Source organism: Delphinus delphis, chromosome 16 (genome assembly GCF_949987515.2).
Source record: "Delphinus delphis chromosome 16, mDelDel1.2, whole genome shotgun sequence".
Lineage (NCBI taxonomy): Eukaryota > Metazoa > Chordata > Mammalia > Artiodactyla > Delphinidae > Delphinus > Delphinus delphis.
Window position 1 is genome coordinate 27,607,792 of NC_082698.1, and position 16,387 is coordinate 27,624,178.

General features: G+C 51.9%; 1 protein-coding gene across 1 annotated transcript in view; it reads right to left on the minus strand.

Annotated features, from left to right (window-relative positions):
* Positions 1-530: 530 nt before the first annotated feature.
* Positions 531-16,387, minus strand: part of HIF1AN (hypoxia inducible factor 1 subunit alpha inhibitor) — an 85,780-nt gene continuing 69,923 nt past the window's right edge. The window contains exon 10 of the mRNA XM_060034244.1: positions 531-705. The gene's annotated coding sequence lies outside the window, so the exon portion shown is untranslated. The remainder of the gene's footprint in view (positions 706-16,387) is intronic.

The window sequence follows — 16,387 nt, forward strand, 5'->3', positions numbered from 1 at the left end:
GCTGTTTAAACTCTATTTTCCAGGTCCCATCCCAGCTGGTATTTACAGAGTCATTTCTTAGGGGGGCAGGGTCTGTCTTCCTGTTTAAAACAAGGCTGCCCAAGGCCAGGACTATGTTTTTCATCATCAGACTAGGGGTCTCCGGAAGTGGAGCTTAGCTCATCCTCTGTGTGGCCTCCTAAACTCAGTCCAGGGCTCTGATCTCAGGTGGGAGCGTCAGCTCAGCAGACCTCCCCATCAAAGGACCGCAAACCCCAAGGCTCCCCCTCCCTTCCCAGGTGCCCTCCCAGTCTGCCCCCGCTGCAGACTGGGGGAAGGAGGGAGAGGAGGAGAAAAAGGCCTTCCCAGCCTAGGCATAGACCTGCCCAGGTGTGTGGGGGACCAGTTCACCATCTCATTAACGTGGAATTGTTTTTAGGTTAATAATCTTGCGTTAATTTCCCCTTAAAATATTGTCTTTGACCGTTAAATGCTCACACTGTTATAAAAAGAACGTAATAAATGATCTTGAAGCAAATTCTCCTGCCAAATGTCATAATTTATTTGCATAATTAGCTCTTAATTTTAATTCAATATGCAAATCCACGCTTCCTTTTCATTGCAGCCGCCTGTTTCCCAGCCGGGTGGCCATGAATTTACTGTGACACTCTCTCCACGGCTGTCAGAGGCCGGGGTGGGGAGGCAGGTGCCTTCTGGGGCTGGTGCCTGGAGGAGGGGTTCAGACACACAGACTCAGATGGACAGGCCCACAGGTCCCTGCTACTTGAATGCAGGCTCCCAGGATGGACCGGTGTGGACAGTGGGATACCAACATGCAGACTGGCAAGTGCAGAGACCCACCAACACTTTGCTCAGGCAGAGACCCAGAGGTGAAGGTGCAGAAACCCAGACTTATAAGCTGACACATTAAGAAACCCATGGACACCCTAGGCACACTACACAGGCAGAAACGTATGAACACTGACTCCCATGAAGTCCCACGGCCTCCTGGACCCAGACATGTGTGCTGACACTCAGACACATGGGCACATCCAGATATACCTACAGATGTGGATGAACTCAGAGACCCAGCCTGCGAGCAGAGGTGCATGGGCACAGAGAGCACTGTTTGGATGGAGAGGTCCCTGGGCCTAGATACAGATGTGCGGAGCCACGCTTGCCAAGACACCCAGAGCTGGGAGACCACATCTATGCATGCATACATATAACAAGACACACCATCACAGACAGGAACTGGACAACCCTACAGAAAAGCCAGGATGCTACGTGGACCCCCTGACGCAGGTAGGACTTGGCCTTCAGGTCTCCATAGTAAGTATTCTGAGGCCTTGTAGGGCCTGTGGGAGGAGCACTGAGCTTAGAGTCAAGGGACCAAGTTCTCGTACCAGCACCACCTCCCACTTGTTGGGAGACCTTGAGCAAGATATATCATCTTTTTTTAATTAAAAAACTTTTTTTCATCTTTTTTTAAAATAAGAGCTTTATCGAGATATAATTCATCTATTTAAATTGTACAAGTCATGGTTTTTAGTATATTCACAGGGTTGTGCAACTATCATCATAAGATGTTTTAGAACAGTTGAATTATACCCCCAAACCCTATACCCACTAGCAGTCAGTCCTCTTTTCCCCCCACACCCTCTCTTCCCCCAACACCCCTTCCCCACCCCCCAGCTCTAAACAACCCCTAATCTACTTTCTTTCTGTGTATAATTGCTTATTCTGGACATTTCCTATAAAGGGAATCATACAACGCATGGCTTTTGGGGACTGATTTCTTTCACTTAACATAATGTTTTCAGTATTCATTCATGTCGTATCATGAATCCGTACTTCATTCCTTTTTATGGACAAATATTCCACTGTATGGATGTAGTACCACATTTATTTATGCATTCGTCTGTTGGAAATTTGGATCGTTTCTACTTTTTGGCTGTTATGAATAATGCTTCTATGAACATTCTTGTATAAGTTTCTGTGTGGACCTATGTTTTCATCTCTCGAGTTTATTCCTAGGAGCGGCACTTCATTGTCTTAGAGTTTGATTTTTGCATCTGTAAAATGAGAGGGTTCACTCTAATGGAAACTCGAAGGCTTATCTTGTTGCATTTGTTTATGATTAACATGGCATTTTCCAGCTGAGGTTATGGTTTTCTCACACAGCCAGACACACACAGCAGCTCAGATACATACTCACACACACACACACACACACACACACTCACCAACACGGCCACCCAGACACTTAGCCACAAAGGCACAGGTGCACCCAAATTGACCTAGACCCCCGCAGGAACCTATCCCTGAGTTCAGGGCCTAGAGAATAAGATAGAAATGCAATTGGAGAGACTGTGAGAGCCACAGGGAGGGCCTTTCATGGTGAAAGGAGGGTAAGTCTGAAATTTGGGAGGAAGGAGGTCAGCCAACAAGATGGAGAAAAAAGGCAGAACGAGAGGATGAAGTGTTAGAGATGGGGAGTTGGGGTCAGGATCTGGTCTAAACACCAGGACACTTGGGTCCCATTTCCCCAGCTGTTTCTGCCTTATCCCATTGACTAGGTTCCCCTTTGTTTCCCTGCTCCCTCACCCTAGAGGAAAACTGACCCCTCCCCACCCTCCAGCCACCCCCCCCCCCCACCTTCTACAAGCTGAGGAGACAAAAGGGATCCTTTTCCAGGATAATTAAGCCTCAAAGACAGCAGCTCCTCCCAGGAAACTGATCGGGTTTGCCCTGAGAGAGCCCTTTAGTGTGGGAGGGGAGGAGAATGGAGACAGGGAGAGACAGAGAGATGCCTAGGAGACAAGAAAGTGAACTCAGACACAGCTGACACTGATTCCTGTGGCCATGTACTGCCTGTCACAGAAGTTTGATCTTTAATTTTCCCTCTTAGGAGAGGGGTTTATGAGGTTAGGGGGCTGATTAGCTGTAGACCCTAATACATGGCCTCTCCATGATCACAGAAATCCTGGGTATAGATGAGTGGAAAGTGTCTGAGCGTGTGTGTGTGTGTGTATGCGCGCACACTGTTATTATGGACGTGTGTTGATGTTGTTGCTGTGTACCAGTGTGTGAATGTGTGTCTGTCTCCAGCCCTCATGGGCCCCAAACTCCCACCCATGCCCCCCTGCAGAAGATTCACTGTGCGGCCTCAGCGGAGTTTCTAACCTGGAGTGATCACTTTCCTGATTTGCCACTTTAGTACTCTTGTTAATGAATTTTTAATCTTCTTAATGACATTAAACACGGAAAGTAATTAAGGAAAACAAGTTTGAAACTGCTGACTTCAACCCTTTATTCACAACTATTTAATGTAGAATTAATTTGATTTTGCCCATTATTCAAATGAATGCGCTACCTTCTCCTCGGCCCCAGGCCTGTCCCCTTGCCCCGTCCCCACATGCCCAGAGACACCCTGTGGCAATCACCCAGTTAGCATCTGACCCGAGTGGGCGATGGTTTCTGTGTGACACATCCATGCCGGGAACCCGGGTGCGAGGACTGAGCCAAATTCCTGGAGGGTGAGGGGCAAAGAGTGACCTCTCTAGGTCGAGAGAACTGAAGACACTCAGGAGGGCTCAAGGAAGACAGAGGGAGGCCTGAAGAGATGATGCTAGAATGGCGAGGACTCCCCTCCATCTCAGATTTCCAACCCTACATGCTCAATCATCAGCCCCCAGGAGCTCGGTGACCTATGCACACAAATGCTTGGATGATGGGGGACCTTCACATTCACATGTATTTGGTATTAGAATATTTAAATCTGTTGACCTCAAGAGAGTCAGGTGTTTGGAGGCTCAGATGCTGAGGTCCCATGAGTTCCAATTTCTGGCCATTTTTCAGATTTTCATTTTCAAAATTTTAGAAAAAGAAGCTCCTCCCCCTAAACCGTAGGCCTGAAGCCACTATTTGGATGGCCAAAATGGGCAAGTAATAGCTGTTTGAAACTGGGCTTAAAACTGACCCAGGTCTTAGGAACAGAAACCATGCTCCAGGGCAGAGACAGCCAGTCCCTGAGCCTGAATGGGTTTGGCCTCTATCTTCCAGAAGGGGTTCTTAACCGGCCTCTGAGCCCTGGGTGAGAAGGAAGAAAGGGTCCAAAGGAGCCCTGGGAGTGCCCCTGGGAGGACCTCAGTGTTCTCACAGTGGGGGGAAGCTGGGAGAAGAGAACAGCTGCAGCCCATCTCCCCCAGCCTCTTGACTCCTGCCCCAAAAGGCCCCCCGACTTCAGCCTTGGGTCCCAGATCTTGCTCTGTGTGAGTGTATATTGTACATGTGTGAGGGCAAAGACAGGAGGGGTGGGGTAGATATGACCTTAGAAGGCAACAGAGGGGAGTGGGGAAACCTCAGCACATGGCCTCAGGCAGATGTGACCTAAATCCTGGCTCTGCACTTCCGCTTGACTTTGGGCAAGCCCTGACCTCTCCCTTCCTCCACTCTGAAGTGGGGAGACAGATCCCTACCTCGAGGAGTTGTTAGGAAGAATAAGTGGGAATCACAGGTGCAATCCCAGCACATTGCCCAGCCTACAGTGTGATTCTCCATCAATTCCTGGCCCATTCCCCGCCCCCACCGGCCCCACCTGTGGGGAAAAAGGAGACTCCAAGAATGTGCCAGAGAAGGAAAACTGAGGGCTTCTGGGGCTAGAGGCCAAAAGAGGGTCTCAGGAAGCCATGGATTTGCCTAGATGTGCTGAGAGTGGCGAGGGAAGCCAGCATTGGAGAGCTTCCTCCCTCTAATCCCTTGAATATCCCCAGAAATATTCCTTGGAGTCATTCCCCTGAATTCTATTCCCAGGAGGGGTTTTCTCTCTTCTTCCCTCCCACTTACCCTTTCTTCTTGTCTCTTTTCTCCAAACAAGCCTCCCCCAAATGACTTCACTCATCTCAGCTCCTGGAAGAAAACCAGCCCTAACCTTGTGCACACCTCCCAGCCCAACTCTGCACTGAGCCATGACTGGGCCTGAGCTGATGCAGTCTCTCTCGCCTCTTCCTCCCATTCCAGGGACTTTATGGGCTGAGACGCTGCCGGCTTGCTCACTTCTCCCTCTCTCCCGCTCCTCTCTCCATCATCCTCCAGGTCTCTTGCCCCTCTTTCTTTCCTCCCCTGCCACGGCCGGCCTTGCTCTGCTCTGTGTCTGTCTCCCCCCACCCCCTCACAGCCTCTCTCTTTCTTGAGAGACCATGGATTCTAGAACACTACACCTATCACTGTCCAGCACACACTCTCAGGAAAGGAGAACTGGCAGAGGGCACTGGAAGGACCCCACCTTGAGGGTGCCCCAGGATGGAGACAGTCCTTGAACCCAGCTGTTCAGCTCCAGGAAGCCCAGAGCTGGTGTGACCTGGGTCTCCTGTCTCCCAATTGCTCTGCCCACTTCCCCTCCTTGCTGACATCCTGGGAAGGGCCAGGCGGGTTCTGAAGAAGAGGACCTGATCCCTCCCACACGTACTCACCACCCCAACTCTCTCACTCATAAAACCCTCTCACAAAGGCCCACGCTATCATACACACACACGTACTCACATACTGGACAAACTCGCATCTCACTTACACACAGACACAAGTATGCATGGGCACAGACACACACAGATGCAGGCGCACACTCACAGACACACGCAGCGCCCCCCCCCAACTCACACAGATGCATACGCGCACATACATACACATGCGGAGATCCCACAGGCGCCCCAAAGCACAGGGCAATGATTAATGTCCCCTCAGAAAAAGAAATTATATCGAATAAATTAAACTACTGTGGCAGCAAATTGAAAAATAAGGATGTAAATGAGGTTTGAATACTTAATATCGAAGACAAGGGGGGAAGGAGAAGGGATGGCTGGGTCCCCTGAGAGGGGAGAGGAGGGTTCCTCCTGCCCCCCAATTAGACCCTGGCTCCTGTCCAGAGACCTGAGAGCGGGGGACTGGGGTGGCATGGGGGCTTCAGTCGGCACAGGGGACCCTCTCCCTAGCGGCGGTTGCAGAGAAGGTCCCAGACCTCTAGAAAGACTCAGGGAGGGGGGATAGGGAGGAGGTGGGGTGACCACCCGGTAGCACCTCAGAACTCATCCATGACAGGCCCCAGCGTACAAATGGACACTTGCTTTCTGGTCCAACACATACTCCTTTGAAGGCCTGTCCTGCCTTACCTGAGCCCATTGCTCTCCTCCCCGAGACCCTCACCCACCCCAAGATACCCAGATGCATCTGATCACATATGCCTCGCTCAGCCCTCCACAACTGAGCCCCAAAGCTGCGTACATTCTCAGAACTCACCTGCCTCCTCACCCCCCAAGGTGTCCTAATCCACCCCCCACCCTGCCCACACCACAGACATTCCGCCCACTCACCCACCGAGGCCTCAGTACTCGCCTGGCACAGTCCTACCCACTCCACATACCCCAAACACACACCTGCACACACACACAAATTCTTTCCTTGGAGCACATCATGACATACCACTGTCACACACACACACTACCTACAAATCGTCACACACACACACACACACACACACACACACACACACACACACAGCAGGCAGGTTCCATCCAGCCCCCATCTCTGCTTCTCTCTGCCTCCATCTCTGGTGCTGTCTCAGTTTCCCTCACTCTTCCTGCCAACTTCTTTTTCCTGGTCGCCTTTGCCTCAGACACCCCAATATTTCCCTGCCCCACTCCTTCCCCTCGGTGGTCGGCCCTGGGCTGCTTCCCCCACCCCCACCCCTTCCTCTCCTCCGCTTCTCTGGCTGTCGTCTCTGTTCATATATATTTAGTATTTATTTACAAGGCTGGGTTTTTTCCCTGGGCGGGAAGCCAGCCGTGCACAGAAATCCTTAAGATGCTATAAAGCTGGTGAGGTATAAAATGGAAAGTGGTTAGTGCGCTGTTTGGAGATATCTCACCGGCGGCCGGGGGCCCGCGCCGCCCAGCCGCCCGCTGTAAATCTCCCGGAGTTTAGCGCGCTTGTTTGTATCTGGCCGGGAGGGGAGGGACGCACGCCGGGAGGGGCGGGGGCCGGCGGGGTAGGAGCCCCCCAGCACGGGGACCCTTCTGGAGAGGCTGTCACTCCCTTCTCAAACGAAGGAGGGGTGAAGGGAGGGCTGGGAAGACCCCCCTTTTGGGAAACAGAGGCTCTTCAGCTGTGCCTCTTCTGAACTTAGCCTTGTCCGCAAGGGGGATCCAAAAAAGGAGTGAAAACCCACAGCCCAGAGGTCCCCTACCAGTGCCTGAGATGGGACAGGGACTTTACAATACTCCCCACCCATCTGTGAACCTCTTGCCCCAGAGTCGGCTTAATCTACCCCGCGCCCCAAAGGGCTGGACGGATGGAGAGGGAGTCGATGACCCTGGCAGGGAGGTCACTCAAGGAGGTGAAGAGTTTAGCGCAGGGAACCACGGTTCTGTCACTGACAAGCTGGGTGATCTCACACAAGTTATTTCAAGCCCTGAGCCCCAGTTTCCTCTTCCTCAATGGAATCATAATAGTTCCTGCTCTCAGGGCCCACGGGAAGACTGAATGAGTCAGTGCAGGTGAACGATTTCGCACAGTGCCTGGTACTTAGTAGGTGCTCAGTAAATGCTGAGAGTGTGTCCATCTGCCCCGCACTTTGTTCATCCACGCGTCTAGTTAGTTGCTCATTTTCTCATTTCTTTCGTTGACTATTCACGACATCCATCCACCCATCTATTCAGCAGCTTTAATCTGTGGGGTTCTGAGCTCTGTAGTGGAGAATTCTGCAGAAGGCAACAGACCTCCCAGGGGAGCTCCAGTCTGGATAGGGCAGTAAGATCTAAACCAAAAGGATAAAAGAGCCATCTCTGGGGCTTCCCTGGTGGCACAGTGGTTAAGAATCCGCCTGTCAATACAGGGACACCGGTTCGAGCCCTGTCTGGGAAGATCCCACATGCTGCGGAGCAACACAGCCCGTGCGCCACAACTACTGACCCTGCACTCTAGAGCCTGCGAGTCACAACTGCTGAAGCCCGTGTGCCACAACTACTGAAGCCCGTGCACCTAGAGCCCGTGCTCCACAACCAGAGAAGCCACTGCAATGAGAAGCCCGCACACCACAAAGAAGAGTAGTCCCCACTCTCAGCAACTAGAGAAAACCCGTGTGTAGCAGTAAAGACGCAATGCAGCCAAAAATTAAATAAATGAATTTAAAAGAAAAAAGAGCCATTTCTGGATTATGTAGCATTTCAGGGTCACTTGGAGAAAAGGGCTCGCCCCACACATCAGTGTGCCCATCCCTGCCCGCAGCCACTGATGGAGCCCTTTGAGTTCCTGTGGCATGAGAGTCACAGGAGGAGTGAAGGAGCAAGTGGACTGTGAACCCCCGGAGGGTAGCTCTCATCCCCCACTCATTCCCCCCTAAACCCAGCAGAGCCCAGAGCCCAGCTCTCAGGAGCTGTCAGTAAGTGCCCTTTGATTGATGAGTTGGGAAGGCTGAACTCTGCCACACTCCCCTCTCGCTCTGGAGCAATGACACACCTGTCATACAGCCTGCACACGCATGTCCCAGCTCACCTGGACACATGTCAGGAGGGTTGGGAGTAATGACCGGGAACTCTTAGGTGGTCACCGTCCAGAAAAGGAGGCTCAGAAGAGCCAAGTCTGTGTCACACAGCCACGTCCTAGCTTGTTTTGCTGTATTGGTTCATTTGTTCACTCATTCATTCATTTATTCAACAAGTGTTGACTGAGTCCCCTCACCTAGAGGTGAGGAGGACACATATGAATGTTTCTTAGTCCTGGCTCTCAAGAAGTTTATAGTCCAGGAGAGCTGTTGGGCAGACATACTAGTAATAATAGTATCAGGAAAGCTATGATAGGAGCCAGGATAGCCGTAGAGAGAACTAGAAGGTTCACAGGGAAGAGAAAGCACTTCTGGTCATCATGGGGAATAATCATTAAAAAAAGTAAAAAGAACAATAATAACAGCTAGCAGGCACCTTGCTAAGCATTTCACAGGGACTATTCAAAATAGATTTACTTGAATCCAGTCTTGCAAAGGATTAGAATATTGATGGGCAGAGATGAGTTGGGGTGTTGGAGGGTGATGCCATTCCAGAAGGAGAGCATCACAGGCAGAGGAAGAGCATGAACCAGTGCACAGAGGTGGGAAATCACTAGGTGGGGGATGTGCAGGGGAACTGCTTAGAGTCCAAATATGAGTGTGAAGGAAAGTAATGGGAAGGTTTGGAGAAGGAGTAGGTAGGGGCCAGATCACAAAGGGCCGTGAACATCAGAGTAAGGACTTTGTACTTTATTTAGTAGGCGATGGGGAGCCATTGAAGGTTTTTGAGTAGGGGAGTGACATGATCAGAGCTGGGCTTTAGAACAGTTAATCTGGCAGTAGTGTGTAGAACAATGAGATGCAGAACTTAAAGGCAGACAGCCCCACTCGGAGGAAGATGCCGCACCTGGTGCATGGTAGGTGCTCCATAACAGTTTATTGGTTGAATTGAAGAGATCCAGGAGAGCTGTGATAAGGGTCTTCCTGGGGCCAGTGGTGATGGTGAGCCAGTATGGGTGCAAAAGATATCAGGAAGTATCTCTGAATTTGTAAGCTGATTGAAGATAGAGATGAGGATGGGGGAGGAGCTAGAGACTCCAAGGTTCCTGTGAGGGTCAATGGGGTGTGTGCGTGACTCCTAACAAAAAAGGGAGTCACAAGTTGTTGTTGACTTTAGGAGAGATGTACGAGTTTTAGGAGAGACATATGCTTTTCAACATATTAGCCCCACACTGCCTGGATTGTGGGCTTGGATCTCAAGAGAAGATTGGAATTAGAGGTCAATGTTTCCATCACTTGCAGGGGGTGGATGAGATCTCCTGAGACAGTGTAGGAGGGAGTGGAGGGCTGGAATTTGAGTTTTACACTGTAGCCATATTGGGGGGAGGATGTAGAAAGCAAAAGAGACAGAGAAGATATGTTAGAGACATGGGAGAAGCAGGAGAATGCGATGGGCAAGGGGGCAGAGAGATGAGTGAGTTTCCCAGAGTGAGCAGTATTCCAGGGGTTCTCATGGGGCGGGGCCTGGGAATCAGCAGTGGGGTCTGTTGGCCAGGACATTGGACAAGAGTCCATGGGCAACCTTGTGGGGAGAAGCGTTGGTGGAGTGGAGGCTGGAGGATGTTCCTGGGTGCAGGGGTTACTCCACGGCATGGCATTCAGGGACACTTTATCACCTATCCATCGGGCAGACCAACCCCCCAGACTTGAGGTTTCCCCAGAGGCTGTCTTTTGTCCTGCATGGAGCAACTGCCAATATGGCCTGGAGAGGAAAGTGGGGCTTGGACTGCTCCCTGACTCAGGATCCCCGAGACCCTCAGGTCTCAGCACACTCAGGGGTTGTTGGGTTCATGCTATTTATTTGGCTTCAAACCTACACCACTGTGCTCTGCTCTCTGATAAAGGTGACCCCCTTGTCCAGTCATCCCCTGGACAGGCTTGGCTATCCTCTTCCTTGCCATTGGAGATTGCCCTGGTCCATGGCCTGCTACCTCTGTCCTGGGCCATACCCCAAGCACTTGAGCTGGTGATGCCCAGGTCCCCCCAGGAGCCCCAGGACTGTGGGGTACAGGAAGCAGCTGGGGCTCGGTAAAGCAGAGGGGCAGGACCCAGAACCCTGCTTTCCATTTAGGAAGAGCAAGGCATGGGAGGTGGTGTGGACCCCCACCCTCCCGGAGGGGACCTGCAGTCCTAAATGCCCCTGTGCCTTCTCCATATTGTGGGAAAAGCTGCCGCATCCATCACTGTCAGGCGCCGAGTTTGAATAAATTTGAATGCACTGAGCCGTGGGCTGCAGTTTCTATAATATCACTTTCCAGTTTGAATATTTCACTTACTTTTTTTTTTTTTTTTGAATTTCTTTTCATCCAACAGTTTCTCCTTTTCATCTACCCCCGTTGCAGCCTGGCTCTGGATACAGAGAGAGGGCAGTGCCTTGAGGGAGTCTGAGACAGGAAGAGGCCAGGTCTTTGCCAGCTTTGATACCTCTGTCCTCCCACCTTCCACCCCCCCACCCAGCACATGTGCTCCCTGGACCGGGAGCTCCAACTCCCCTCGAGTGTGATGGGGAAAGGGCAGCCGGAGAATGAGTCACCCTCATACTCCCACCCTTCTGCATCGGCAGACCGAGTGCACCAGGGCCCTGCTTCTTCCCTACAGGGGTCCCCCCAACCAGTCCCTCACCTACTGAACCTCCATCAGACACAACACACACGCGTGCACACACACCATCTGATATATTAATATATACCTAGATGTCAATGGCAGATTGCAATTTCTACCTAGGAAGCTTGCTCCTAAGTCCCTCCAGCCACTGTCCTGCCTTCCCCTATAAATAAGAACCTCCTAATTCTGGATCCCCTCCCCCCTCCCCCATCTCTCTGTATCGCTTCACTCCCCATTCATCAGTGTGGTGCCAACAGCCATGCCTTCTAGATGCAGGCTGCTGGGAGGGAGAAAGGACCAGAGTTCCGGCAATGCACTCCAGAGAACCACCCTCAGTTCCTGGCCACAGGCCCCTTGACTTGCTAGACTGTGGTTGGCGCCACCTCCACTCCTCATCAAGCGCTCAGGGACCAGGGAGAACTGAGGTGCAAGCAGAGAGAGACCATCCAGGAACAAAACGAGTCAGGGTTGCATGCAAAGTTAGGTCCAGATAGAGATGAGGGGTGAGCAGGTTGAGAAGGGTATTCAGGGAGCCCTGAGTCTGTATCTCTCCACAGGGGGTCTGGCCACACTGCCCCTTGGACCATCCATAAGGCGCCCTCACCACAAGGACAATCTCTAGAGGGCAGTGACCATCCAGGAGGCTCATAGCGATGCTGCCCATCAGTGAGGACACTCTACCATATGGGGCACACTAACTGGCCGGAGGGAGCATTGAGTACCCCAGCCATCTAAAAAGGACTCACAATGACCATATGTGGATCCCTGACCCTCCAAGGGGTCACCAGCCATCCAGGCCGCATCCCACGGAGACATATTCATAGGGCAGCTTCTCCTCCTCGCTGCCAGAAACAGCACTTACTTTGGATATTAATCATCCCCCAGCAATGCCTACATCTACCACGCGGTAGGTATGTAGGTAGGTAGGTACTGGGGGGAGATAGGCGAGCGGAAGTAGGAGGCAGAAAGCCTCAGTGAATCTGTGACTTTTGAAGGCGACGTACAGCTCCCCACTGTGTGCCTGGTCCTGTGTATTCAAAGTTAGTGGAAAAAGCAGGAGACAGGGAAGAAATGGTCAGAGTTTGGGGAGCTCACGGTGTGGTTCAGGAGATGAAGGTGCCGTCAAGGGCAGTATTTATTTCTACTTTACATTTTGCCATGTTCAAAGAGGGGTTGAGTGGATTTAGGACACACACACACACACACACACACACACACACACACACACAGTTAAAAAGAGATAGGGAGCCATTTAAAGGCAGGAGAAAGATAAATGGACTGGAGATTCAGTTGGAGCGAGCGTCTGCAGTTCACAAGGCCATCACAGGATGGGGGCTCATGCGGTAACTGTCCACCTCTCAGGGAGCTCAGTCACTGTGGGTCAGGTAGTCAGGGAAGGCTTTCTGGAGGAGGCGAAACCAGTCTGGGGACTTGACAGGTGGCTCAAGTTCTAAGCAGGAAGAACAAACAGGAGCAGTGCTCCAGGTGTGGGACTGGAGTAGGAAAATCAGAGAAATGGAGCTGAGCGTGTGGCAAATGCTGCAGTGGGAGTGGTGAATCCGAGGTACGGGTAGCAGGTGGGAGAGATACAGCATGTCCAGGGGACAGTGAAGAGATGAGAGTCCCTGTAGACCATTGATGGAGAGGTGTGAGCACTTAGGAGATACCCCAGACTAGCCTGGCCTCACCCTAGTATTTCCCAATTCTGATATAGGCCCTCAACACCCTCATCCTGCAAACCCCCCTTCTCCCTATGAGCTCAAACTCAGCATCCCAGCAAAGACAGACCTCACTGGGGGAGGAGGAGCCGTAGAAAATAGCCCCTTTCCCCACCCCCAGGAGGAGGTACCTGCCCCTGTGAGAGGGGGGGAGCCCAGCCTCCCCTCCCCCCAGTGTGCCCCGGCAGTGGGAGGGAGCATGGTGTGAAGGGAGAGGCTCTCCTGCCGCACCATGACAGATGATTGACTCGAAACAATATCTAAGGCGATCAGGATAAAGTGCTGGCCATTTCAAGGCTCAGCAGAATTCAGATTCTAATTAGACTTCTCACCACATTCCAAATAAAAATGGTTCCCCTGGTATCCTCTTTGCCTATCAGGTGTCTCTCTCTGATCGCTGGAACAAAATGCATAAAGAAAGTGATTAAAGCCATAACAAAGGCATAAAATTGGAATTATCGCTGCCACCACATCTGGGAGCATGGAGTGTCACCACACCGCCCCCTCCTCCCCAAACCCTCTCACACAGAGAAGTGCTGTCCCACCTCAGCTCCTGGCTGGGCATCCTGCAATGACGGCCATCAATTGGGTGAGGAGGTGGGGTGAATAGTGGAATTGGGTGGGGGGTCCGAAGAGCCAGGGACTGGGGATTAGGAGACAAGTAAAGTGGGTGAATGAGGGGCCCAAGGCCTGGGGAAGAAGGGGGTGAGTTGACCAAGGAGTAAGGAGGGTTGGCCCAGACAATGGTTGCTGTCTCTAGTGTCTAGAGATTTACTAGTGGGAGGGGCCTTGGGACTCTTGCCTTGATGACCTCACCACCCTCAGGACTTACAGGGTCATGTGCAAACACAGGCACTCCTCATGTGTCCATCCCTGTTGGGAGACTGCCCCCACCAACCCATCAACAGACCACAACTCCCCCAGCTGACCCACCACTGGCACCACTGAACCCAGTGTTGGTTTTTAGTCCCCTTTCCCAGCCTACCTCCAACAGGGGGCACCCGCCTACAGAGACTACTAAGGCCCCAGTGGTCCCCAGCATGTGTGTGCACAGCCAGCACGCAATCCAGGGATCTTAGTCCCCTACGCCGCACATTTGCACACAAGCACACACGCGCGCGCACACGCACCATGCCTATAATAATAGCCTCACACAGTGCACAGCACCCTGGGAATACAGCAAAGGCCGCCCATCTCAGTGGGGTGCCCTGGCCAGAGGGGTGTCTCAGGCCTCTCCAGCTGCTGCGCCCCCGTCTGCCTCTCACAGCCAGCCCGCTAGCCAGGACTGGGCAGCCTTGCTCCCTGTGCGGCGCGGGTAGGCGGGCGGGAGGTCCGGAGGAGGGTGAAGGAGTGGGAGCGGGGCTCTGAGCAGGGACGATATAAAATTAAAAGGTAAAAAGCAGGAACGCAAATGGAGGGTGCTTTCAGCTTTCACATTATTAATGACTCTTCAAAAAATCGGCGAGTTTTCCAATCTTCTCTGAGAAGCGCTTGAAGGAGCTCACAGATGAAACTGACCTTCAAAATGTTCTTTGGTCTTTAGTTAAGAAATTCGCTCGCCATTATGGCATCATTAGGGAAACAAGGATAAAATTACTCCATGGTTAATGACCTATAGTATCTCCCCACCAAAATTTGTTTCAGATCTAATAAAACTGTGCTTAACACACTCGGATGAGTTATGAGGACTGTTCTGCAGGGTATTAAAATGTGGAAAATAGATTTTCCGAAGCTGGGGGGACTGGACTTTTTGAATCAGATAGCAGAATGGAATTTTCTGGGCAATAAATTCTTCCATGTCTCAATTTCATCTCGCACTCTCTCTCTCCTGCCTGCCTCTGCCCCTCTCTCTCTCCCTCACTCTCTCTCTCTCCCTCACTCTCTCTCTCCCTCTCTGTCTCTCATCTTTTCCTAAAATACTGAAGCAACATAGAAAGCTTTAGAATTTGAAGCCTACATAAACTTTGAGAAAAGCAGAGTGACAAAGGCCATCTGTGTATGACAGTGGGGACCTGTGTGTTTGTGCACACATATATCTGTAGGTCCTGGCTGCCTCACAAGAATGGAGGCAACTCCCTCCATCACCTCACCCAAGTGCTTCTGGACACACGCAAGGCAGGAGGGACACCCCCCATCTCTCTACTGCCAACGAAGCTGGCAGATCTCACCCTCTATGCCAAAATCACAGGACACCCCATGCCAATGACCCTTCCTAGGACCCCCACCCCGACTCAGGGCCTCGACACACACCAATGCCAGGTGTCAGCCTGTAAGAGAACACAGTTCACCCCAAACTTCACGGTGATGGGAGGGTGCGCTGAGCCCGCCTTGGGAAGGGTCAGAGCTGCCCTGTTTTGCACACGTGTGCACATCAGCACATGCTAGCGCTCTTCACGAGGCACACCCAGATGCCCTAGCCAGCCAGGCTGCCGGCAGAGGCCTGAGCCCGGGCCCCAGCACTGGCCGAAGGTTTTCGGGGGCTGGATACTGCCGTGGAGAGAGGTGGCTGGCGAGGTAATGGCATTTTGCTCTCTTTAAACTTTAATCTTTCCTATTAATTCCCTGCAACTGGAGAATGTGTGAGAGTTAATGTTCCGTGAACGTGTTTCGCACTCGGCAGTCTCTTCGAGCTAATTACCTTCAGGTGCTAAATGGAGGGAAATTGCAATCCATTTGGATGTGAAAAAATTTCGCCTTCCCGTCCCCTGTGAGACATCCTTTTTCCTGAGTGCTGCAGAAAGAATGCTCTCTGGGTGGGAGTTTTTTCCTAATGTTTTTTTTCTTCGGCCCTCTCCCCCGCCCCCTTTCTCCAAGAGTCTGAGATCTGCAGGATGACAATAGTTGGAGACAGGAGGAGGCCTGAGCCTCGGCACAAGGTCCAAGTCTGGGGTGGAGGCCAGGTGGGAAAGGACTTACACGCAGGGGAGACACCCGGGCTGAGAATCCGGCCCCCGCCCCTTGGAGGCCCTGGAGTGGAAGTGTATTTACACGCTTAATAACATGCTTATTACCAGTGTTTCTCAGCTGCTAGGTTTTGAATACAGATATAATAGAATTTTACAAGCCACATAAAAGCTGTCCTTCTCTTGGACCCTGAACTGGGGTATCTGGCAGGGCAGAAGACAGAGAACGGAGATGAGGAGGGGGCTCGAGGAGGGGGCTCAAGGAGGGAGGGGATGAAAATGGGCCACAGAATTAGATGGGGAGGAAAGAAGAATGGGGTGGGAAAGAGATGGGCTTCCGGATGGGGCTCCATGAGGGTGAGAGTGGGGAGAGATGGGTCAGGACCTCTGGCTCTATCCCAGAGGGTAACTGGAGCGCTGAGGATGAAGGTATGAAGGCCAGGAGAGTCTGTTCTTGAAGCCCATTAGGTCTCAGTGGAGCACACCCACCTTAGTGAAGCACCCATCCCTCCAGCCCCATCCTTAATCTCTGATCTTGAACCTGAACCTCAACAAAGCCTCACAAAAAGAGACATCTAATTCCACCA